The following is a 25,239-nucleotide window of genomic DNA, read 5'->3' on the forward strand; positions in this document are numbered from 1 at the left end:
TGCAGATTTTAATGCTGGGCCATCAACAAATGTCAGCGTGCGAACCATTGAACGAAACGTCATCGACATGGGCTTCCGGAAACGAAGGCCCATTCGCGTTCTCTTGATGACTGCCAGACACAAAACTTTACCCCTCGCCTGGGCCTGTCAACACCGACATTGGACTGTTGATGTCTGCAAAACATGTTGCCTGGTCGGACGAGTCTCGTTTCAAATTGTATCGAGCGGATGGACGTGTACGGGCATGGAGACAACCTCATGAATCCATGGACCCTGCTTGTCAGCAGGGTGACTGATCAAGCTGGTGGAGGCTCTGTAATAGTATGGGGCATGTGCAGTTGGAGTCTAGGTAAGGTTGACAGGTGACACGTACGTAAGCATCCTGTCTGATCATGTCTATTATTCTAATGTATTCTCATGTACGTGATTGATTTTAACTGTCATGTTGCCAAATTCAGATTCAATTAGTTCGAAAACTTCCCTCCGGATTTTACGCTGGGCTTTCCTTGGACCGCGCCGATTAGGGAGACAAAGTATTCTAATCCTTGGCAGTTAACTTAATTCCGTACTAACAGTGTTGGCCACAGTATAATAAGTGAAAATATAACTGTATTAGTCAAGAAATAGTAAATGACAAACTCTAACGGAAAGATATTCACATAATAATTCTGAATGGTCTGCAGCCAAAATGTGAATTGTTAATAACAACTTATGATCCTGCGTAAACTTTATGAAGTGACTGTTGAGTGGGAACTTAAAATCAGTACTTGTGCGACTAGCGTGCTTTTAACTTTCCAGGACGAGTTGTACCATCTCCTGGAAAGCCTTCTAAAAACCGTAGTAAATGTTACGATAACCACGAGTGATCTGTGTCAGTAACGAGTAAACCTATGCGTATTTACGTATGTAAACATGCGACCAATGATGAAATATTATTTTGGAACGAGAAAACTCTCCACCTTTACGTGTTTTGAACATCAAAATATAAATAATAAATATATTTCTGTGTAACAAATAATAAAAATAACAGAAAGTATATCATGTCATGTAATTTCTATATAATTGTGGGCTTAAGACTTGGATGAATGAAATGATCGCTCTGCTGTCAGATCTCGAACCTACTAGGCTCTTTAGTCGAGGTTCCTTCTGACATACAATTTTGCTAATTGTACGTAAGTTTTTCAGAACAAGCGTTTAAAAGTATTTGTCCTTGTAATCTTATATCATAGCTCTCCCTGCATGTGAATATAAGTAAGTGAAAATAATTAATTATATCTAGAACTCAAGTTTTATCATTGGCCCTCTGCCATTTTCTTGTCATAATGGCACAATGGTAACCATTACATTAAATATAATTAACACATGATTTTCGGGCTTCACCCAAAAGAGAATAAAAGATATTTTAAATATTCTGTTGTCAGCGAAAGAAAATTTTGTTTAAGAGTAAATAGCTGACTGGTAAAAATTTTGTTTTCACTGCAGTAAATATTATTCAAATAATAACAGTATAAAATGTCAGTGTTTAACAATGGATTTGTGTAACATTGAGAATAATAGTGCAGCTACGTAGGCTATTATACCGTCTCTCTCTCTTCAATAATGTGTGTTTGAATTCCTAAGGGACCAAACTGCTGAGGTCACCGGTCCCTAGACTTACACACTACTTAACCTAACTTTAGCTTATGCTAAGAACCTGCGGCGGGAGGAGCAGCGAAATCCGTGACATAGCGTATTTACCAGGCATTAACTACTATAGTTTTAAACAAACCACGCGATTTTTGAGGAAGCCGTATGTGTTGACAACATACGTAAATTACGAGAGCAGTTCAATAAGTAATGCAACACTTTTTTTTCTGAAACAGGGGTTGTTTTATTCAGCATTGAAATACACCAGGTTATTCCCCAATCTTTTAGCTACACAACACTATTTTTCAACAAAATCTCCATTCAATGCTACGGCCTTACGCCACCTTGAAATGAGGGCCTGTATGCCTGCACGGTACCATTCCACTGGTCGATGTCGGAGCCAACGTCGTACTGCATCAATAACTTCATCATCCGCGTAGTGCCTCCCACGGATTGCGTCCTTCATTGGGCCAAACATATGGAAATCCGACGGTGCGAGATCGGGGCTGTAGGGCGCATGAGGAAGAACGGTCACTGAAGTTTTGTGAGCTCCTCTCGGGTGCGAAGACTTGTGTGAGGTCTTGCGTTGTCATGAAGAAGGAGAAGTTCGTTCAGATTTTTGTGCCTACGAACACGCTGAAGTCGTTTCTTCAATTTCTGAAGAGTAGCACAATACACTTCAGAGTTGATCGTTTGACCATGGGGAAGGACATCGAACAGAATAACCCCTTCAGCGTCCCAGAAGACTGTAACCATGACTTTACCGGCTTTTTCTTGGTAGGGGAGTGGGTGTGGCGCCACTCCATTGATTGCCGTTTTGTTTCAGGTTCGAAGTGATGAACCCATGTTTCATCGCCTGTAACAATCTTTGACAAGAAATTGTCACCCTCAGCCACATGACGAGCAAGCAATTCCGCACAGATGGTTCTCCTTTGCTCTTTATGGTGTTCGGTTAGACAACGAGGGACCCAGCGGGAACAAACCTTTGAATATCCCAACTGGTGAACAATTGTGACAGCACTACCAACAGAGATGTCAAGTTGAGCACTGAGTTGTTTGATGGTGATCCGTCGATCATCTCGAACGATTGTGTTCGCACGCTCCGCCATTGCAGGAGTCCCAGCTGTGCACGGCCGGTCCGCACGCGGGAGATCAGACAGTCTTGCTTGACCTTGCGACGATGATAACACACGCTTTGCCCAACGACTCACCGTGCTTTTGTCCACTGCCAGATCACCGTACACATTCTGCAAGCGCCTATGAATATCTGAGATGCCCTGGTTTTCCGCCATAAGAAACTCGATCACTGCCCGTTGTTTGCAACGCACATCCGTTACAGACGCCATTTTAACAGCTCCGTACAGCGCTGCCACCTGTCGGAAGTCAACGAAACTATACGAGACGAAGCGGGAATGTTTGAAAATATTCCACAAGAAATTTCCGGTTTTTTCAACCAAAATTGGCCGAGAAAAAAAATGTGTTGCATTACTTATTGAACTGCCCTCGTATTACAGGCCAACCTAGTACCTTTACTCAGAATTATTCGCCTACATAGCAACATTTATGATAGCGTATATTTTAGCCGCTACAACGAGTGTACGAAATACACTCAAAGTACGAGGGTTGCCCAGAAAGGAAGGCACCGCATGTTTTCCTTCAACAATTCTTTATTGAACATAATGAGAATTACACACACGAAAGAATGGTGTTTTATCTACCCATCCTATTTTTCCAAATAATCTCCATCCTGTTCCATGGCCTTCCTCCAGAGCGAAACAAGGGCGTGTATGCCCTGTCGGTACCATTCCTTGTCCTGGGGGCGGATCCAGTGCTTCACTGTGTGAATCACCCCCTCATCGTCCTCAAAATGTCTTCCAGGAATGTCTGACCTCGCGAATGACAACATCAGCTCGCTGCAACATGTCAGTGTGACAGCTCTGGATGGTCTCCGTGACCGATGCAAATCGTGGAGCTCCGCGAACCTCATTCTGATGACCTCACCTTCCGCGCCCAGCGACTGAATGTACTTCTGCCGACAGCAAACGCTCCATAGACTTGGCACAAGCGTTTGTGAATATTTCCAACAGTTTCTTTCTCTGAGGTGAGAAATTCAATGACGGCACGTTGCTCGTAACGTACGTCATCTACAGACGCCATTTTGAAGCTCTCCTGTAGCTACACTATCTGTTGGAAGTGATGGGAACTTGGCGCGTTCACTCAACAGACGTCAAATAATACATACATAACGTTTTGCATTCGTAGCATTGTCTTCGGCTGAGAAAAAAAAGCGGTGCATTATTTTCTGGGCAACCCTCGTTACAATTATAAATATTTTCATTCTCGATTTCAGCCGTGACAAACCGATACCTTGTATAAAGAAACAAAAGGAGAGAGAGAGAGAGAGAGAGAGAGAGAGAGAGAGAGACGCCATAGGTTTTAACAGTCAGGTTAAACTCACATTGGAAAACAGTGATATAAACTAGAACCGTTTGTTTCAGCGATAACCGCCATACCTTTATGCTGAACAGCTCAACTGACACTCATAGTAACATCTGTGATTACGTTGATGAATATTTGTACCAAAGTCTAAAGGAGCAGTAACATTACGATACTGGATTAAAAAGGGATGTTTACTTTTTCAAATTTTTATTTTTTACTGTGCGTGAAAATGTTTTCGAGAAAAGATGTCTGGTGTAAAACCTGCGGCAATGCGTTAATGTTGACCGGATCTAGTGGGCGTGCGATCACTAAAGTGAGCTATTACTACTGATGTGAACTGAGTATGAGCCAAGGTATTGTTTGCGAAGCTGAGTTTGTGTACATTATAGTTAAGTGGTGTCTGAGGCTCGGGCGAATAAATGATTTGCAGAAAATGCTACCGGACTAGTGAGAAACGGTCACTTTCGAATATTACAATACGCCAAGTTTTGCAGTTAAGAGAGGCTACGATGAAATGTTTATTATTGATATGCCACTGGATACTATTAGGATGTCAGTAATTGATCAACAGTAGATATTCATTTCATTAACCCCTTAGTGCTTGAATTAACTTCCATAGAAATACAAGAGTCAAAAGTCATATTTAGTGGTCATTATTTAGATATTAGACCATTTCTGATGTCAACTGTAAGAAATGTCATACGTAGTTGGTATAATTAGGTAAGTGTCAAATTTGCGACAACAAGCATTTGAGAAATAAAAGTTTCAACTCTTCATTGAGGGAAACTTTCTTATTGAACGTTCTCAGAAGACTCAAAAGAAAAAATTATTTACATGTTTATATTTAAAGCCAGTGCGTGGGATTAAGGTTACTTTACTCACGAAATGGCCTAAAAATATTTGAGTTTTTGTTTAGGCATAGGTGAAGCTTGCATTTTGTACGCACAATGACTGTCTGCCCTTTACACTTGGATCTTTTGCATATTTGTTACAGAGAGCCAATGACCTACCAGTGCAGGTAGAATTATCTGGAACCCCTACGCTTGTTACATTGAATATCCGTTCCCATACTTAGTTAGGGCCTATCTCTCTTTTTTCGTGTCATGTCTTTTCCTTGCTTGCAGACAGTATGTGCTATTCTGAATTTGAACTCCAGAATATCATTTTGTTTGTGACGGGGAATTCCCAAAGTGTCACAGTCCCTTCGACAAAGCAACCAATGATTCGCTACTACAAGACTCACCAATTGAAAAAATCTATGATAATATTTTCTTGACTTTATGAAAATCCTATTATATGGAATTATAGCACCAATCGAAGCCACCCTCCCATGAATTTATTGTAGATTGTAACAATGCTAGGGCACGAAACTTGAGTGTTCTGTGACGTCTTGGTACTGCACTAACAGGATGAGCAGATGCAAATGTACTGGCAAGAATCACATCACTGTTCTCAAACCATTTTACTAATCTCACCTCTCCACCATCAACCGTAGCCTCCTTTCCTTCGAAAGATCTCCTTCCTCACTTCTTCATGTTGGTATCAGTTGGAAACGCAGAGCCTGTAAGACAGTTTGAGTGGAATGTTCCCTGTGAATAAATCCCTCATTTTATCAATGCAACAAGAATATTTGAAGGTGGAAACCAGTTATCAAAAAAACAAGAGATTACTCTGGTCTTCTTCAATAATTTGTGCTAGGTTTAACACAATATTTCCACTTGCACCTATGTCCGGACAATCTGCCACTGAAATAATTTTGCCAATATAATTCTGAAAATTGTGCACCATTCCTTTTGTGTCTCACGAAATAAGTCTTTTATAATCCCATTTATTGCGCTTCTTCGGCACATATTGCTTCAGTGCAGACTGCCTTTGAATGCCACCATCTTCTCATCAATACGCATTTGAGTCTGAGATATCGCTTGAAATTTAGGAAGCAATGGGTCAGTTACTGGACATATTTTGAACACTATCCCAATTTGGATGATCAGTATTTGTCATTTTGTCGTTAACATTGAAACGAATATTTCTCTTAAGGTATCTTTCCATAAATCACATTGCCCTGTACATAAGGCAGACGATATTTTGACATAAAAAACTGTGCCAAGAAACTGCTCAAGTTAATCTTTTGTGAGTTGTAGTGACTTATTTATGTTACTCTGAAAAGAAAATATATTACTGTGTTCAACTATGCGGTGTAAAAGTGAGTCGTCAAAAAAGTTGCGAATGTAATTTGTGGGAGCTTTCGCATCGTCTGGTTCCGGAAAGGAATTTTTCCAAACAGATGTAACTCTTTCGCTAGAAGTAGCTGGTACTGCCTCCCACAGCAGTGGTCCCTTCACTGTACTGGTAGCACTTGCCGTTCTGGGAACAGCTCTCTGTTCTTGAAAAGTTTTTTCGGCCTCATTCTCAGCACTGGCATCTGAAGGAACAAAACGGTAAAAATATAGGGGACACTGACGTACAGAAATAAACTTTAAGTTTTACAACTTACCCGAATCGTCTTAATTCTCATCTGTGGATGGATTGCCTTCCACAATGGTTGGGTAATATTCATCGCAGTTTCATCAGTGCCACTTCGTCAACTGTCATCACTTTTGTGTGCGGATGGCACACGTGTTTTCAAATGTCTATTTACTTTCCTTTTAGCATTAAAGGAATTTGGAGCCGATGCTAGAAGAAAAGCTATAGAGTGGCAACTAATCATTAGAACTTCCACCCCACGTCAGTAGTGAAATGTGATCAAACAAAATCGCATTTAAACGTATTGGGCACATGAGTCCATTGATCATTGTTATAAATAAAAGTGCAAAAATCTAAATCACAAACACACGATGGCATTGAAGTGTGTCAGCTCTAAAGACGAATCGGAATTACCGTCCTTTCTTCATTTTATTTCATCTCTAGCAGGTGCCGGTAAAGGTGCCTAAGTGCTTGATGATGCGTATTTTACACAAACAATGTTTTTGTGTTCACTGAAAGTTGTATCTACACTCATGCTCATAAATTAAGGATAATTGCAGAATGTGGTGCCATACAACGTGGGACTACACAAAACTGGCGCTAATACACTCCTGGAAATTGAAATAAGAACACCGTGAATTCATTGTCCCAGGAAGGGGAAACTTTATTGACAAATTCCTGGGGTCAGATATATCACATGATCACACTGACAGAACCACAGGCACATAGACACAGGCAACAGAGCATGCACAATGTCAGCACTAGTACAGTGTATATCCACCTTTCGCAGCAATGCAGGTTGCTATTCTCCCATGGAGACGATCTAGAGATGCTGGATGTAGTCCTGTGGAACGGCTTGCCATGCCATTTCCACCTGGCGCCTCAGTTGGACCAGCGTTCGTGCTGGACGTGCAGACCGCGTGAGACGACGCTTCATCCAGTCCCAAACATGCTCAATGGGGGACAGATCCGGAGATCTTGCTGGCCAGGGTAGTTGACTTACACCTGCTAGAGCACGTTGGGTGGCACGGGATACATGCGGACGTGCATTGTCCTGTTGGAACAGCAAGTTCCCTTGCCGGTCTAGGAATGGTAGAACGATGGGTTCGATGACGGTTTGGATGTACAGTACACTATTCAGTGTCCCCTCGACGATCACCAGTGGTGTACGGCCAGTGTAGGAGATCGCTCCCCACACCATGATGCCGGGTGTTGGCCCAGTGTGCCTCGGTCGTATGCAGTCCTGATTGTGGCGCTCACCTGCACGGCGCCAAACACGCATACGACCATCATTGGCACCAAGGCAGAAGCGACTCTCATCGCTGAAGACGACACGTCTCCATTCGTCCCTCCATTCACGCCTGTCGCGACACCACTGGAGGTGGGCTGCACGATGTTGGGGCGTGAGCAGAAGACGGCCTAACGGTGTGCGGGACCGTAGCCCAGCTTCATGGAGACGGTTGCGAATGGTCCTCGCCGATACCCCAGGAGCAACAGTGTCCCTAATTTGCTGGGAAGTGGCGGTGCGGTCCCCTACGGCACTGCGTAGGATCCTACGGTCTTGGCGTGCATCCGTGCGTCGCTGCGGTCCGGTCCCAGGTCGACGGGCACGTGCACCTTCCGCCGACCACTGGCGACAACATCGATGTACTGTGGAGACCTCACGCCCCACGTGTTAAGCAATTCGGCGGTACGTCCACCCGGCCTCTCGCATGCCCACTATACGCCCTCGCTCATAGTCCGTCAACTGCACATACGGTTCACGTCCACGCTGTCGCGGCATGCTACCAGTGTTAAAGACTGCGATGGAGCTCCGTATGCCACGGCAAACTGGCTGACACTGACGGCGGCGGTGCACAAATGCTGCGCAGCTAGCGCCATTTGACGGCCAACACCGCGGTTCCTGGTGTGCCTGGTGTGTCCGCTGTGCCGTGCGTGTGATCATTGCTTGTACAGCCCTCTCGCAGTGTCCGGAACAAGTATGGTGGGTCTGACACACCGGTGTCAATGTGTTCTTTTTTCCATTTCCAGGAGTGTAGCATAGGCACGTAGGGAACACACACGACACAGAGCTGTAAGTCCACGGTAAGTTGAGAAAACCGTCGCGAAACACATGTGCTACAAAACGCCACTGTTTCCTTCGCATGTACCCCGACATGAATATGGGATATGATCATCACGCACATGTACACAGACCGCACAACGGGTTGGCATACTCTGGATCAGGTGGTCGAGCAGCTGCTGGGGTATAGCTTCCCATTCTTGCACCAGTGCCTGTCGGAGCTCCTGCAAGTGTCGTTGTGGTTTGAAGACGTGCAGCGATACGGCGACTGAGAGCATCCAAGACGTGCTAGATGGGGTTTAGGTCTGGAGAACAGGCAGGCCTCTCCATTCGCCTGATATCTTCTGTTTCAAGATACTCCTAAACGATGGCTGCTCGGTGGAGCCGTGCGTTATCATCCATCAGGAGGAAGGTGGGACCCACTGCACCCCTGAAAAGGAGGACATACTGGTGCAAAGTGACGTCCCGATACATCTGACCTGTTACAGTTCCTCTGTCAAAGACATGCAGGCGTGTACGTGCACCAATCATAATCCCACCCCATACCATAAAACCACGACCTCCACACAGGTCTCTTTCAAGGACATTAAGGGGTTGGTATCTGGTTGCTGATGCACGCCAGATGAAAACCCGGCGAGAATCACGATTCAGACTATACCGGGACTCGTCCGTGAACATAACCTGGGACCACTGTTCCAATGAACATGTACTGTGTTCTTGACACCAGGCTTTACGGACTCTCCTGTACCCAGTGGTCAGTGGAATGCACCTTGAAGATCTCCGGGCGAATAACCCACGTATATTCAATCGTGTGTAGACTGTGTGTCTGGAGACAACTGTTCCAGTGGCTGCGTTAAGGTCCCGAGCAAGGCTACCTGCAGTACTCCATGGCCGTCTGCGGGCACTGATGGTGAGATATCGGTCTTCTTGTGGGGTTTTACACTGTGGACATCCCGTACTGTAGCGTCTGGAGACGTTTCCTGCCTGCTGGAATCGTTGTCATAATCATGAGATCACACTTTGTGGCACACGGAGGGCCCGTGCTACGACCAGCCTCCAGTCGCCTTAGTATTATACCCCTCATAACGTCATCAATATGTGTTCTTTGAGCCATTTTCAACACAGCGTCTGTAAACGTCTCCACACCTACTCGTTGGACTGTACTCTGACATGCACCAACTCACCTCTGCGTATGTGGACTGCTGACAGCGTCACCGTGCGATGACCGCAGGTGAAATGCACAGCATGGTCATACCGCGACGTGGTTTAAACCCGCAAACCGCCCACCAGAGCGTTGTTTCACCATGTATCTGCATTATCCTTAATTTATGAGCATGAGTGTACGTTATCATATCTAGATATGAAATGCAGTACCTAATAGATACTAGCAAAACAACGTACTATTTTCAGAATGAAACTTACCTTTGTATTTAGCTGTATTTCACGAAAGTGTGAACATAGCCTCAGGGCTTTGTTCGCGACACGCACACCATACATGGAGACCGTACAAGTACAACCAACGATCAGTAAATGGCAGCGCATACCGTGCGCACTGGGCTCGTTCGTGTAGAATCTACTTCAAGTGGCACTGGCGATCAAAATCTTTTATTCTTTCACATATAACCGTCACAGTGTTATGATGCAAATTTACTAAAATCAGTATTAAAAGGTTAACAACTGTGCACTTTACTGAAATTTTTTAATGTAAAATGCATCTTTGACGTCCCTTTACAGCTATGATGCCACTAGAGTAAAATGTTCACGTACGTGGAGAAGTAGAAATGACTCCAGCTATAATCCTCATTATGAAATACACACTGAACGTTTGGTGTGGGTCCCATTAATCAACGTAAATTGCATTAGGCCGTCATTATCACGTGTGAAAAAGATATCTCGTTAAACTTAATTCTCAGATTCCAAATTGCGAATGAGGTGAGTTGTCTTTTAAGCGGCAGGCAGTTTCTCGATTAAACGATACCCCTGAAGACAGTATATTATACTATCCCACTGTGTAAGAACTTCAGTTGCAGCTTAATGAAATAAACGTACTCGTATTATTAAAAAAAATGAAGATTAAGACCACCAATCAGTGAACGTCGAGTTCTACAGCTACATCAACAAACATGCTCCGCTAGACACCATATGACGCTTGGAGGAGGCTACACTTTACCATTGTTAATCATTCCATTTCCTGTTCCACTCGAAAATAAGTGAAGAGACCGAGCGAGTTGGCGCAGTGGTTAGCACACGGGACTCGCATTCTGGAGGACGACAGTACAAACCCGCGTCCGACAATCCTGGTTTTGGTTTTCTGCGATTTCCCTAAATCGCGTCAAGCAAATGCCGGGATGGTTCCTTTGAAAGATCACGACCGACTTGCTTCCCCATCCTTACCTAATCCAATGGGGCCGATGAATGGTTCAAATGGCTCTGAGGTTTATGGGACTTAACTTCTGAGGTCATCAGTCGCCTAGAACTTAGAACTACTTAAACCTAACTAACCTAAGGACATCACACACATCCATACTCGAGGCAGGATTCGAACCTGCGACCGTAGCGGTCGCGCGGTTTCAGACTGAAGGGGGCCGATGACCTCGCTGTTTGGTCCCCTCCCCCGAATAAACCAACCAACGACAGACTGATGGTAAAACTGTTGTCTGTATCACTCCGTACGAGCCCTGATTTATCTTATACTGTCATCGCTGTTCTTCTGCGCGATATACGTCGGCGGCAGTAGAATCGTACTATAGTTAGTCTCGAATACCGGTTCTCTAATCTTTATTATTTGTGTTTCGGGAAAAGAAGTTCGTTTTCCTACGATGCATTCCCATTTGCGTTCACGTAGCATTTCCCTAATACTCACACGTTGATCGAATCTACAAGTAACAAATCTAGCAGTACGCTTCTGAATTTCTTCGGAGTCTTGCTTCAATGCGACCTGCTGGAGATGCCAAAGACTCGAACAGTACTCGAGAATGGTACGCATAAGCGTCCTACACGCGTTATCCTTTATAAATAAGCTACACTTTCCTAGAATTCCCCCAATTAAATAAATTATAATAATAAAAAATAAAAGAATCTGCCGTTCACATTCCGTACAATCGACATTATCTGATTGTTCCATTTCATATCACTTGCGGCGCTACTCCTAGATATTTGATCTATGTGACTGTGTCAGGGGGCACGCCACTAATGCTGTATTCGAACACTTTAGAGACTGAACACACGCTGTTATAATACAACTGCATATGAAAGTGAATTTTAGCAAAGGAACTATACAAGGTTCATTGCGCCTGTCTGATAGTTTATTAAGTAGATAGAAGGTCGAATACTATTCGAGCGCTGTGCATTCTGACTCGTCACAGCCGGCGCTGACTGTTTTAAGAGCATGTTTCCAATATCGTGGCCTTTAAGTTCTGTATCTCCCTCCCCATCTCTACGACCTGAAACTCAATTTACGTGTCGGCATATTTCACTGTCATTCGAGTAGCTCCCCCAATCCTCCCCACCACAAGTTCTCGTTTTAGTATCAAGCAGTACATCAAAACGGATTTACCTACACTCGAAGATAACTTTTCGAAAGAGTGTTCCGGAATGCGACTTCGACGAGCCGCAGGGAAACAAATAGTCCTATTACTCACGTACTTCAATGCTAACTGATATTAAAAAAATGGTTTTACGACAAGATTGTCGCTTACTCAGTCATAAATAACTCCGTTTTTTCAGTTCCTTCAATTACTTGCACGGAAAAAATGTCTCTCTGTCTGGGAGAACGCACTTGCCAAGTGCAATTGACGGTTCCACTGCTGATTGTTGTATTGAATTTCAACAGAAACACATCCGAGTGTTGCACGTAAGTTTTTATGGCTGTATAGTATATGAGTGTATTAACAGTTTAGTCCTCCACATTTTGTTTTGGTCTCGGTGTATTCATGACGAAACAAAACAATGTTCTCTACAGGTTTCGTTCTGTCCGTAACTTTGAACTATTAACAGCAAAGGAGGCTCACAGCCATTTACTAACTTCTATTCCCATTTCCAGTAACAGATTTCATTTCACTATTTTCGATTCTTGCCGCATAACGCTAATGAGTTTCTGGTACTCGTCACTCTAGTACAGCAATGATATTTAATTTTACTTATTTTAATTGGTGCGGTAGTACAATATTTTATATTTATGTTTCTAAAATTTGACCGAAGTTCTGCGCCATCTTTTCCAATTTCTACCTTCTTCGGAGTTTAATGTACAGTATATTCACTTTACTAACATGTCGATAGGAGCTGGCTATATTTTGACCAGGTGAATAAAGTCTAGGAGAGTTCACAGAGGGATGTAGTAATTGTATGGATGAAACTGTTTCGAGTTATGAATTCGACGACACTGTTTTAATGTTACTTTACGAACAGTGAAAAATTGTCTGCGGTCTTACATTCTATATAATAATAGAAAAATACTAGTAAACCCCTGCATAATTACATCACGTAACTCTTAAGAATACTATACTGTCTGACAAAAAAAGCGAAGCCCCAAAGGGGTAGTAAAGGAACGAAACGAAAATCCACCGATTTAGAGTGTGTGTGATGTCATTTCAGTGATTACAAAAGCGAGTCAAAACTGCAAAGATTTTGGCAGTAGGACGTTGCAATCTCTATGGTCTCGATGCATGCACTGATTCGATTGGGAAGGGTGTCATAAAGCCGCCATATCCCCTACTGCGGCAAGCTGGCTAGCAATTGTTGTTGCAAGACTACACTGGACTTGCAGTATGTTTTGGAAGGCGACAGACGACTGAGTTACCGCACTGACACCAATCACTTTAACTAATACACCTTCCACGTGACTATCGGCCCTATGCATCTGCTAAATTGATTTTGTTGTTGATAGCCTGCATTAGAAGCTACCACAGTTATCAGAATGTAAATGAACTTAAATGCTGAAATAGTATTAATAAAAAAGGTATCCCTGTCATTAATTTTGTCAGTTGTTGACGGGTGATTAATAAATCAACACGAGATTGATCTTTTTATAAAAAGATGTGGCAGAAGTTTATTGATTAAAAGATTGGACGAAATACATGTTAAACACGTTGAAAAAGATAAAACATGATCTAATGGCAGCTCAAATATGCAACGATCAGTTAACAACTCTGTGTGGCGTCTGGTTGGCAAAGACTAAAGTTTGTCTGATTGAACTACTTACTTTGGCTCAAAATATGTGTAACGCAATCTGAAATTATCTGACACTGAATATATCCTAATGGACTTATTCTACAGAGAAGTTACACGACGTTGGTGCAGCTGAGAAAAAGTGACGATATTGTGGTCTTGTTTGTCCCAGCAAGCCTGAGCAGCAATACAGTACCCCTTCTCCGATGTGCGGCGTCGTCTCAGGGCACGGTTGTGGTTCAAGCGTCTGCAGAGCAGCTATCTGCGGCGTCTGTAAACCCATATCGCAGGCACGAAATATGCAAAGTCGCGGCTGGCGATCTGTTGGATGGATCTCAATTACTCTCTGACGGAGCCCTGAAAACTCGGCAGATTCCCCCAGCGTGTGACACACCCGTTTGCTGGTCATACCATGGACCAATTTGACTCACTTGGACGACAATGCACACAAGGAGATCAAACGTCAGAGCGGCAGATCTAACACGACTAAGATTTTCCTTGGCACAGCGAGTTGTCCGAGATGACTGAGGTGTAAGCTGTCTGTACAGCTAAGTCCCCAGTAAGACCAATGCTAGTGCGAAGTCACGCTCAGGACAAGTGTCCCAGACCGGATCTGAATCAGAAGATCCACTGCAGCAAGAGTCTAAATCGGAAGACCAAGTACCTCCTCTCCTCACTTTTCATCAAACATCAGTAAACAAAAGGACATCCACAACTAACCCCACAAGGGTTTTGTGCCGGTCACAAGACTCCACGAGCCCCGTGTCTCCTCTCTAACTCGACTGCTCTACGCATCTGCCAATCCTAATCAAAGTTGACAACATTTTCTCTTTTCAGGAGAAGCAGCCAATCCCTGACTGGCAAATTCCCGTGCAGAGAGGAGCAGACGCCGTGCTCCTGATTTGTTTTCTTCCATGGCCATGATAGGCACTGTGTTATTTTGACTTTCCGCATAGGTCTAAAATGAACAACACATTTATCATAGAGATCGTTATCTGGACGGCCTGAACGTTACTGCGTGTCCGACCAGCGGCCCCAGCTAAACTAAGAGAAGTGCTTTTGTGTTCCGACGTAAATCATTTCAGAACCGTGTTCCTTCTAAAATTGTTTTGAAGGCCTGAGGCCAGGAGTGTGATGGAGTGATTCGAGGAACACCGTGACGAGTTCTAGTTGATACGCTGTCCCTCCAGCTAGCCAGCCAGATCTGAACCCGATCTGGTATACAATCGAACGTGGCGTCACAGCTCATCACCGCGCTTCCCGGAATTTACGGGAATTAGCTGATGTGGCGCAGACGTGGTGGCAGCTCCTTGCAGCTACCTACCAAGGCCGCATTCCTTCCATACCACAACATTTCGCCGCTGTTATCCCGAAAATGAAAATACCGGCTGTTAGGTAGGTGGTCATAACGTTCTGGCTGATAAATGTATATTACGTGATTTATTTTAAGGATTTTTCTGAAAGAGCTTGTTTTAAGCATAGGCTCTAGCAGTTTAGTGAGTTTAGCGTAGGATATAGTTCGTTTCCTCTTAAACAGTAATCCATCGACCCACGCAGTACCATATGCTGGAATTAAATCAGCAAAAACCACAGAAGTTTTCTAGCGTCTTGGAAAGCTGCTTTCAATAAATGAAGGTAACAAGGAGATCGTCACCGATTTAGTCCAAATTTATGGTTACGCAGGGCTTGGCTAGAAATGGAGTGACAAAATTGAGAGCTCCACATGGCGAAGCGTTTAGAATCTTTAGCGCGAATCGGGCGAGCCATGACTAATTATGTAAGCATATTTTCCAAGCTGCGTTTGGCACAGCGGAGAAATTGCAGAACCATAATTCGGAGTTTGCAGGTCCGAGTCCCAGTGAGTAAACTTGTTTAAAAAATGGTTCAAATGGCTCTGAGCACTATGGGACTTAACATCTACGGTCATCAGTCCCCTAGAACTTAGAACTACTTAAACCTAACTAACCTAAGGACATCACAAAACACCCAGTCATCACGAGGCAGAGAAAATCCCTGACCCCGCCGGGAATCGAACCCGGGAACCCGGGCGCGGGAAGCGAGAATGCTACCGCACGACCACGAGCTGCGGCCAAACTTTTTTATTTTAAATTCTTACGTTACTTACACTGCAACTAAACCGCCCACTCGTATTCAGTGCAGTGCAGTATCCTATAACCCTTTCTGGAAAATTATAGCAAAGTGTTTACGTATGCCTACAACAGAGTATCGGCTCTTTTGGACCGAGGATTCATAAACCAGTAGATGAGTAGGCGGCAAGATATAGGAATGTTGTCATTATTTCGTCAAAATCTGGTAAACTTACAACAGCCTTGACCGATGCGGTGAAACTCTCTGTGTAGGACATCGAATTTCTTCTATTAATTGACTTGTGGGGAAGACAAACAAATCCACAATTCCAGATTTTTCAGGAAGAAGAAGAAGGCTTGTCATCGTGCAGTATCAAATTGATCCCCCCCCCCCCTCCAAAAAAAAAAAAATCCTCACCGTTAGTGCAACGCTGCGATGTCTATTTCTGTCACCAAGTAAATAATCTTGTGAAAAAGTCTTGAAACTGCTCTTATCTCATGGAGAGAGAGAAAAGGAAATCACATCCTGAGAAGACTGCGTGAAAATACAGTCCATTGTACATCACCAGTTATCCTCGCCAATATTTGGCTAAATGATGCGTTTTGCACGGTTTGCTGCCAATTTTAAGAATGTAAACCGAGTCTGCTTTTGTGCAGAAACATTAAAAAAAGAATGCAATTTTAAAAGTGCAGCGTTTACAACGTGTGCAATATGCAGAGAAAATTGCTGTTGCCCAGGTTTTCACGATGAATAATCACCCCACCACGTGTCCATCATGAACTGGAAAATAATAATAGTATCTAATTTTATGCATGGAAGTCTCGAGTACGCCTCATAAACCGTACTTGGAAAAGAGTAAGCGACGAAAAAATTGAAAATTAAAAATGTTTCGGAACTTCAGCATGCTGGAGTAATTGTATGACGCCAACATGTTTTTTTCTTCCCGGAAGGTCTGCTATGTTTGCTATTTATGGGGGTTTGCTCCGAAAGAACTGAAGTTTACCTCTTAACGGAAGCAACTCTGATTCATCACAGGCGTTAGTCGCAACTGTTTGTGAAATGTGTGAAAGTTGTGTGGCTGTGTTACAGAGCTAGTACAGTTACATTAACTAGAACTGCCTGTTTAAATTGGTCATATATCAAGTGGCTTACCGTGGACAATGTTGAGGGCTGAAATGTATGTTGTTCTTGCTTTTATATACAGTGAAGTCTAATTTAACCAGAGTGCCTTTTCACGGTAATCATTTCAGTTAAGTACTTGTAAAACATTTTGTTGGGGCTGTAAGTTGACCCGTCTGAAATTTTCTACCGTAAATCCTGCTAAAATAAGAATTTACTTTTCCACTGTGGTTGTTACGGGCAGCCTGGTAAACGAGGTTTGACATCCGAGATTTGGTTGTTTAGCTATTTGAAATAGTGGAGTTTAAGATAGTAAGAGCTGACCGATACGTAACTTACGGCTGGTGTCTTACTGCAAAACATGTCAGAGGTCAGCGAGTTTCAATTTTCTTTCATTTAAAAATAGTGTTTAATGACTGTTCCTACTACATAATTAGTACAAGTAACTGCTTGACAATTACTTTTGGGGATACGTAAGCTTTATTGGTGTTCTCATTACTGTAATCAGAATGTTACCCATTTAAGTTCTCATTCCTGTAATCAGAATGTTACCCATTTAAGTCCTTTGTTGCTTATCACCGTATTCGCTGATTCGGCAGAAGTCTTTTTTATTTATTTATGTTTGCCTCTTAAGTGGTAATATAATGAAATATGTGCCACCCTTTGTAAAGCAGTGCTCTGTTACTAGTTTCGTAGGGTTAGTTCTTAGTCTATTGTAGTTTACGCTGTACGCCCCATCCATCAGCACACCCGCAGTTGGCGAGTTCACACGGCCCCTCCCTGTCCGTCGGGTTATCTCGCCTGTCGCGTGGCTGAATTGTATCTGTGTAACTTCAGTTGGTTTTGAACATATGTCACCAACTGATGTGCACATTTCTTGTGATGCAACTGTTAATAGTTGCCAAATTTACTGCAATCATTTAAGATATTATATTTAACAGCAAATTGAAAAATTTTGTAACTGCTAAGGTTTTTGATTATTAATATGCAGCTTGGTTGACTTCAGATTCCTGTTAATGTCTGATAAATTGCTTAATTTCTTAATCATTTAAAATATCTTTTGCTATCGTCAAATAACTAATCTCATTTTCTAGTTAATATTCCACAAGTTGTTTAATTTCTTAGATATTTTTAAAAGCTATTTTATCGACATCATAAAGTTGGTGACTTTCATTTAAATAAAAGATTATGCATGTTTTCAACTGTGAACGCAACTTTTTTGCCTTCTGGCCCCGCCCTACCGCTCAGCCGAGGATTAGGTTGCTTTAGGGTAACCACGAGCAGGTCACCAAAAACGTCAACTGACGTTAAGAACTCCTTAAGAGTGTAGTTTTCTGTTCACTAACAAACAAAAATGCTTACAGAGAGAGTAATATTTAAAGATTTGCTTTATTTTAATTGATGTTGGTGGATTCGTCGTTTGGCCGCTTACCTCAGGATCAGAAGGGTAAGTAGTGCTGCCACTACGGGGTTAGGGGATGTGTTTGTCTTCCAGCGCAGACAACTCATTGGCGTATGTGTCTCGTACCGATTTGCTGCTACGGAATAAATTTCAAACGAATGTAACTTGAGGTCGTGAATGCGCTTTATAGAGACGGTCATCTTCAAATACTGTAGACAACATATTTACAGCGAGGAATATGAAATTAAATTAAGGCTGTTGTAATACATCGCAATCAGCAGAACAAAAATAATAGTCCAGATAGTTAGCAAATCCTTGTGATTGTGTCTCATATTGCATATTCCTGTTATTAACGGTTTGACTGCCAATCCTGTCAACTGACGGGGTCGCGCAGGGTAGCCGCGTGGTTTCATGCGTCTTGTCACGGTCCGCGCGGCTGCCCCCGTCGGAGGTTCGAGTTCTCCCTCGGTCATGAGTGTGTGTGTTGTCCCTAGAGTAAGTTAGTTTAAGTTAGATTAAGTAATGCGTAAGCTTACGGATCGATGACCTCAGCAGTTTGGTCCCAAAAGACCTTACCACAAATTTCCAGTTCCCAACTGACGAGACTCGGGAATTTCGGTGCACTGCCGATCCCGACAAGTCACCGGGCGCAATTTCTCCAGTTTTTAAATACGAAACCACGTGTATTGACGTGCTAGATCCGTCTCCACGGTATTGCGAAGGACATGTAGTTTCTAAAACAGCCGTTTGTTATTTGAAGTCAAGTCCGTGGAGGGTGGCAGCCATTCGTTCAAACGGAAGGCAAGCGTTTACGTGATTTTACGAACGACAGAAGTTTGCGCTAACTGAAGCAAGATTTTGCTGGCAGTGACAGTGGGGATGACGAGATCGACGATTCAGATGATGATCTTGAGTTGTACAGGAACAGAACTGTGTCAAACTTCAAGTGAGTATTTCTCGTTTTATTTCGTAATACGTTCGTTGAAACATTCCATTCTTTTAAGATGTTTCTTCATTTTCTGCACTATGAAACACTTTTTTATTTCCTATAGGGGAACAGAAAAGGCTGTAATAAAAGCCACCACATACCAGTACAGCGAAAGGAAAATAGCCAAGTGCAAGAAGCCTCGTTTCAAAAAGAATTATCCTACGTGAAAGAAATGCTTAACAATTTAAGTATATAATTCGGAATAAATAGTTTCAGACTTTCATAAAAGGTTAGTATCACAGTTAAATGTTAGCTAGTGCTCATAATAAAAAATACTGAAAATGCAAAACTGACCAGTATTTTAGAAAACAACAAGTTTACGTGACTGTTGGTGAAAACGTTAATCATCTGTTCACACAGATAAAACAATATTTCTTAAGAAAGTTAGTGTGCCGAATGTTGCCGACTTTTAATGATCGGTACTTGGAATCGGTGGTAAATTTATCCTGCTCTTCTATAGCTTGTCTAGTGGGTGCTCACAAGATACTAATTTACATAGGTTGCCAATTAATAATAAGATTGGTACATATGTGACCAGAGGTGTCGAGGCTCTTGAGCAATATAATTTGACGACCACTGAGCTATACCGTGACTGGCTTTATTTACATTTGTATTTCTTTCACCTTTTAGTCTTATACTAAAATAGTATTCTGTTTTTGCCTTCTAACACTAGAAATGCCTCAGGTTACTCCAAATAAAACACATTGATGTCTCGTGAAATAACGTAAATTCACCTGATTATGGATTATAATCCCTTTGAAGCACGTAATGAAAACAAAGTAAAATAAACTGTTATTGGTAGCAGTAAACTTGCAGTTTCTACACATGCAGCTCTCACATATCACAAGGAAAGAGAAGAAAATCGTTGCCTTACCCCTCGGAGACTTCCAATCAGCACTGCCACAAAGTGCTTTGTTCCTTTAGCAGGTTTCTTGTGAACACTTCCTTTGTCAGCTTTAAATAGAACTGAGAAATAAAACACAGAAATAATGCCTTACCTAGTCATGTTATGATTTTCCTCTGGAAGTTTCGGCTTGAACTGAAGTGCAATTTAGTTTTAATGGTGATTTCAAAAGAGTAGTTTATTAACTTCAAGGAGATCCGTCATAACAGAGTACAAAACGAGATCTATAACCATATGACAGATTGACGTCGAAAGCCTATACCGAGCTGTTTTCCTGCGACAGTGAGCGTTATTTGAGTCGCCATGTTGCTGTTCAAACTTACTGCGGTGAGCTGTAGACCTCAAATGCGAAAACTATCCAAAACATGAGTTCGCCAAAGAGCAACAGCAGTTTGCATGATGACAATGCTTGGCGATCTGGAACTCCCATTTCAGTCATTTTACCAACTGCGACATGGTCGCGTATACGAAGATCTGAGGATGGTCATTACGGACTGAAACCGGTCATCGTCTAAAGAATTGATATTGTGATCAAAGACTGGAATGAAAAACATTTGTCAGTCATTTTAATTTCTGGCCAAGTCCTGTATATACCATAAACTTGGACTAAATCGGGGATGATGAACAGGCGTGGTTCTCTTGTAAGATCCGCTCACAAGAACGTCAGTTGGATATGGATCCAGCCTCGCCCATTTGTACTGTGTCATTTTCATTTCTTGCCAAGTCCTATATATATCATAAATTTAGACTAAATCTGGGATGATGAGTAGGTGTGGCCCCCTTGTAAGACCCGCCCACAAGAACTTCAGTTGGATATGGATCCAGCCTGACCCATTTGTACCATGGTTTCATTAACTGTACATATGTTGTTGAAATTAACCTTTCTAATAGTTATATATTATTACGAATTCGATGAGATGATAACTTTTGGATCATAGCTGAGTTTCCTTGGTTTTAGAACTGCCAGTGTTTCGTTCTAAATTGTTCTGTGATTCTTTCAGTATCATTTCAAGCAAGCCGGAAACAGGTTCGATCAGTCACCACCAGGCGATATCAGTATCAGCAGGAACAGCGGCGTGGTTGTGAGGAGACTCCATCGCCGATTTCGGCACCCACCGTGCCAGATGGCGAGGTGACACCGGCGCACGATATAAAACGTCTTCCTTTGGCGTGCGGACGCGTAAATCTGTGGCGGGGAGAGATTTGTGGAGCGACAGCTGTGCCTGCCATTGGCTGCTGAGGAATGCGCCCCGTGCGTGAGGCGGCCTTATTTCAACGGAGCACGCGCCGTGCACATTCCATTCCCTCTGGGGACGCACGTGGCTGCTTGGCGAACGCTTCTTCATGCACGCAGTTCAGCGCTGCCCCTTCGCGTGACGCATCTCACTGGTTTCTCCAGCTGAATCGAATGGGAAAAAAAAACCCTTCATTATATATTCCTTGAGACAGTCGTCGTGTCTCACAGTGTGCATGAACTGAAGAAATATCGGTCTTGTATTATCTTTATTTCAGCTATGACATGATCTGCTGACAGCCTTCACTTTGTTTTATTGTTTTCAAAAACGGGATAGGCTACGTTGCCTACGATACTGACATTGTGCCTGCAACGCCTTCATGGTCATTTTTCGTCCGTTTCTCCACATAGAGCCGTGGCGAGATTGTCGTAACCAGCTCGTGACTACGTTGATCTTGACCTTAAGTGGCAGTCGATTCATACACAACTGTGCCGTTATACCGATGCGCCTTTTAAAGCTGTTGACAGTGTCGTCTGCAGCCGTGGGCTGTGCGGCTGGTCCAGGCGGAGGTTCGAGTCCTCCCTCGGGCATGGGTGTGTGTGTTTGTCCTTGCGATAATTTAGGTTAAGTAGTGTGTAAGCTTAGGGACTGATGACCTTAGCAGTTAAGTCTCATAAGATTTCACACACATCTGAACTTTTTCTTTTTGACAGTGTCGTATCCAGCTCATGACTACGTTGGTCTTGACCTTATATGGCAGTCGATTCATACACAACTGTGTCTTTTATCGCTGTTGATGTAGGGGCTTATAGCAAGAGTAATGATAGCGGAGATTCCATCATTTCAAAGAAACTGCAGCAAATTTTACCTTATCAAACACAGATACTTAAGTTCCATATGCTCTTGTAGCTGATGAAGAGCGTTGGAACTGTTTTGTCGGGTGGTCAATCTTCTGACAGGTCTGACGCAGCCGGACGTGAATTTATCTAGTGTGTCAACTTCTTCATCTCAGAGTAACATCTTCAGTTATTTGATGGATATACCTCAATCTATGTCTTCTACTTCTACAGCCCTCGCCCTCTACGGCTCCCTCAAGTACCATGAAAGGTATTCCTCGTCTCATTACATGTCCCACCACCCCGTCCCTTCTTGTAAATGTTTTCCGTACGTTCCTGTACTCACCTCTGTGCCTCTGCAGAAATATCCTAATATCTTATCAGTTCACCTTCTATAGCACCACATCTGAAACGCTTTGAATTTTTACTTTTCAGGCTTTGCCACTGTCTCTGGTTCACTTCCATACAATGTTGTTTTCCAAAAGTACAATCCCAGAAATTTCCTGCTCATAGTCGATGTTTGATACTAACATACTTCCTTTGCCCAGGAATTCACTCTTTTTTTTTTCGCTAGTCTTCTTTCTATATCCTCCTTGCTCCGTCTGTCAAGCGATATGCTTCGTGTGTCGTGCGTTATTTTGCTTCCAAGGTAGCAGAATCCCTTCACTTGATCTATTTCATGGTGCACCCCACCCTCCTCACGATGTGGATCTCGGAATGTTGAATTCTCTGATGATTTACGAAATGGAATGTCCTATCTGTCTAGCTCAACTACCATTCCGCATTCAAAGTGTGTTAATTGCCGTCGTGCGGCCATAATCATATCGGAAACCTTGTCAGGTGAACCACCTGAGTGCAATTGACAGCTCCTCCAATGCTCTACACTTTTATGCTTTGTATATACGGTACTTCCACCATCTGCACATGGGCATATCGCTATCCTAGCTGCTGTGTGGATAACTTACTCGTCCGAAGCCTTGCCGGACACAGCTGAATATCCGCGGAAAAATATCATAACAGCTGTGGCAACCTTCTTCTCTTTGTTCCTTTTACTATAAATTTTTCTTTCTATCCGTTCTCGTTTTTGTCATCATGCAATCTGCTGTTTCTCTTTGGCGAACTCATGTTTTGGATAGTTTTCGCATTTGAGGACTACAGGTCACCACAGTGAGTCTGAGCTGCAACATCATGACTCAAATAATGCTCACTGTCGCAGGAAAGCAGCTCGGTATAGGCTGTCGACGTCAGTCTATCGTATGGTTATAGATCTCATTTTGTTCTCTGTTATGACGGATCTCCTTGAGGTTAATAAACTACTCTTTTGAAATCACCATTAAAACTAAATTGCACTTCAGCTCAAGCCGAAACTTCCAGAGGAAAATCATAACATGATAGGCAAGGCATTATTTCTGTGTTTTATTTCTCAAAGCTGACAAAGGGAGTGTTCACAAGAAATCTGCTAAAGGAACAAAGCACTTTGTGGCAGTGATGATTGGAAGTCTCCGAGGGGTAAGGCAGCCATCTCCATAGGCAACGATTTTCTTCTCTCTCCTTGTGGTACGTGAGAGCTGTATGTGCAGAAACTGCAAGTTTACTGCTACCAATCACAGTTTCTTTTTTTTTTTTCACTATGTGCTTCAAAGGGATTATAATCCAGAATCAGGTGAATTTAAGTTATTTGATGAGACATGAATGTGTTTTAAGTACGAACTTGGATTAACCTGTGGCACTGTCTAGTGTTAGAATGCAAAAACGGAATACTGTTCTAGTATAAGACTCAAAGATGAAAGAAATACAAATGTAAATAAATCCAGACACGGTATAGCTCAGTGGTCGTCAAATTATATCGCTCAAGAGCCTCGACATCTCGGGTCACATACGTACCAATCTTATTATTAATTGGCAACCTATGTAAATTAGTATCTTGTGAGCGCCCACTAGACAAGCTATAGTAAGGGCAGGATAAATTTACCACCGATTCCAAGTACGGATCATTAAAATTCGGCAAAATTCGGCACTCTAACCTTCTTAAGAAATATTGTTTTATCTATGTGAACAGATGATTAACGTTTTGACCACCAGTCACGAAAAATTTGCTGTTTTCTACAATACTGGCCAGTTTTATCATTTTCAGTATTTTTTATTAAGAACATTAGCCAACATTTAACTGTGATACTAACCTTTTATGGAAGCCTGAAACTACTTCTTCGGGATTATATACATACATTGTATATATAAGATAATTTTTTTTTTTTTTTTTAAACGAGGCTTCTTGCACTTGGCTATTTTCCAATTGTTGTACTGGTATGTGGTGCCTTTTCTTACAGCCTTTTCTGTTCCCCTATAGCAAATAAAAAAAGTGTTTCATAGTGCAGAAAATGAAGAAACATCTTAAAAGAATGGATGTTTCAACGAACGTATTACGAAATAAAACGAGAAATACTCACTTGAAGTTTGACACAGTTCCCTTCCTGTACAAAGTCAAAATCATCATCTGAATCGTTGATATCGTCATCCTCAGTGTTACTGTCGGCAAAATCTTGCTTCAGTTCGCGCAAACTTCCGTCGTTCGCAAAATCACGTAAACGCTTGCCTTTCGTTTGAACGAATGGCTACCACCCTCCACGGACTGGACTTCAAACAACAAACGGCTGTTTTAGAAACTACATTTCCTTTACAATACAGTGGAGATAGATCTAGCACGTCAATACACGTGGTTTCGTATTTAAAAATTGGAGAAATTGTGCCCGGTCACTTGTCGGGATCGGCAGTGCACCGAAATTCCCGAGTCCCGTCAGTTGGAAACTGGAAATTTGTGGTAAGGTCTTATGGGATCAAACTGCTGAGGTCATCGGTCCCAAAGCTTACGCACTACTTAACTACTTAATCTAAGTTAATCGAACTTACGCTA

The sequence above is a fragment of the Schistocerca piceifrons genome, chromosome 2 (assembly GCF_021461385.2).
Source record: "Schistocerca piceifrons isolate TAMUIC-IGC-003096 chromosome 2, iqSchPice1.1, whole genome shotgun sequence".
Classification (NCBI taxonomy): domain Eukaryota; kingdom Metazoa; phylum Arthropoda; class Insecta; order Orthoptera; family Acrididae; genus Schistocerca; species Schistocerca piceifrons.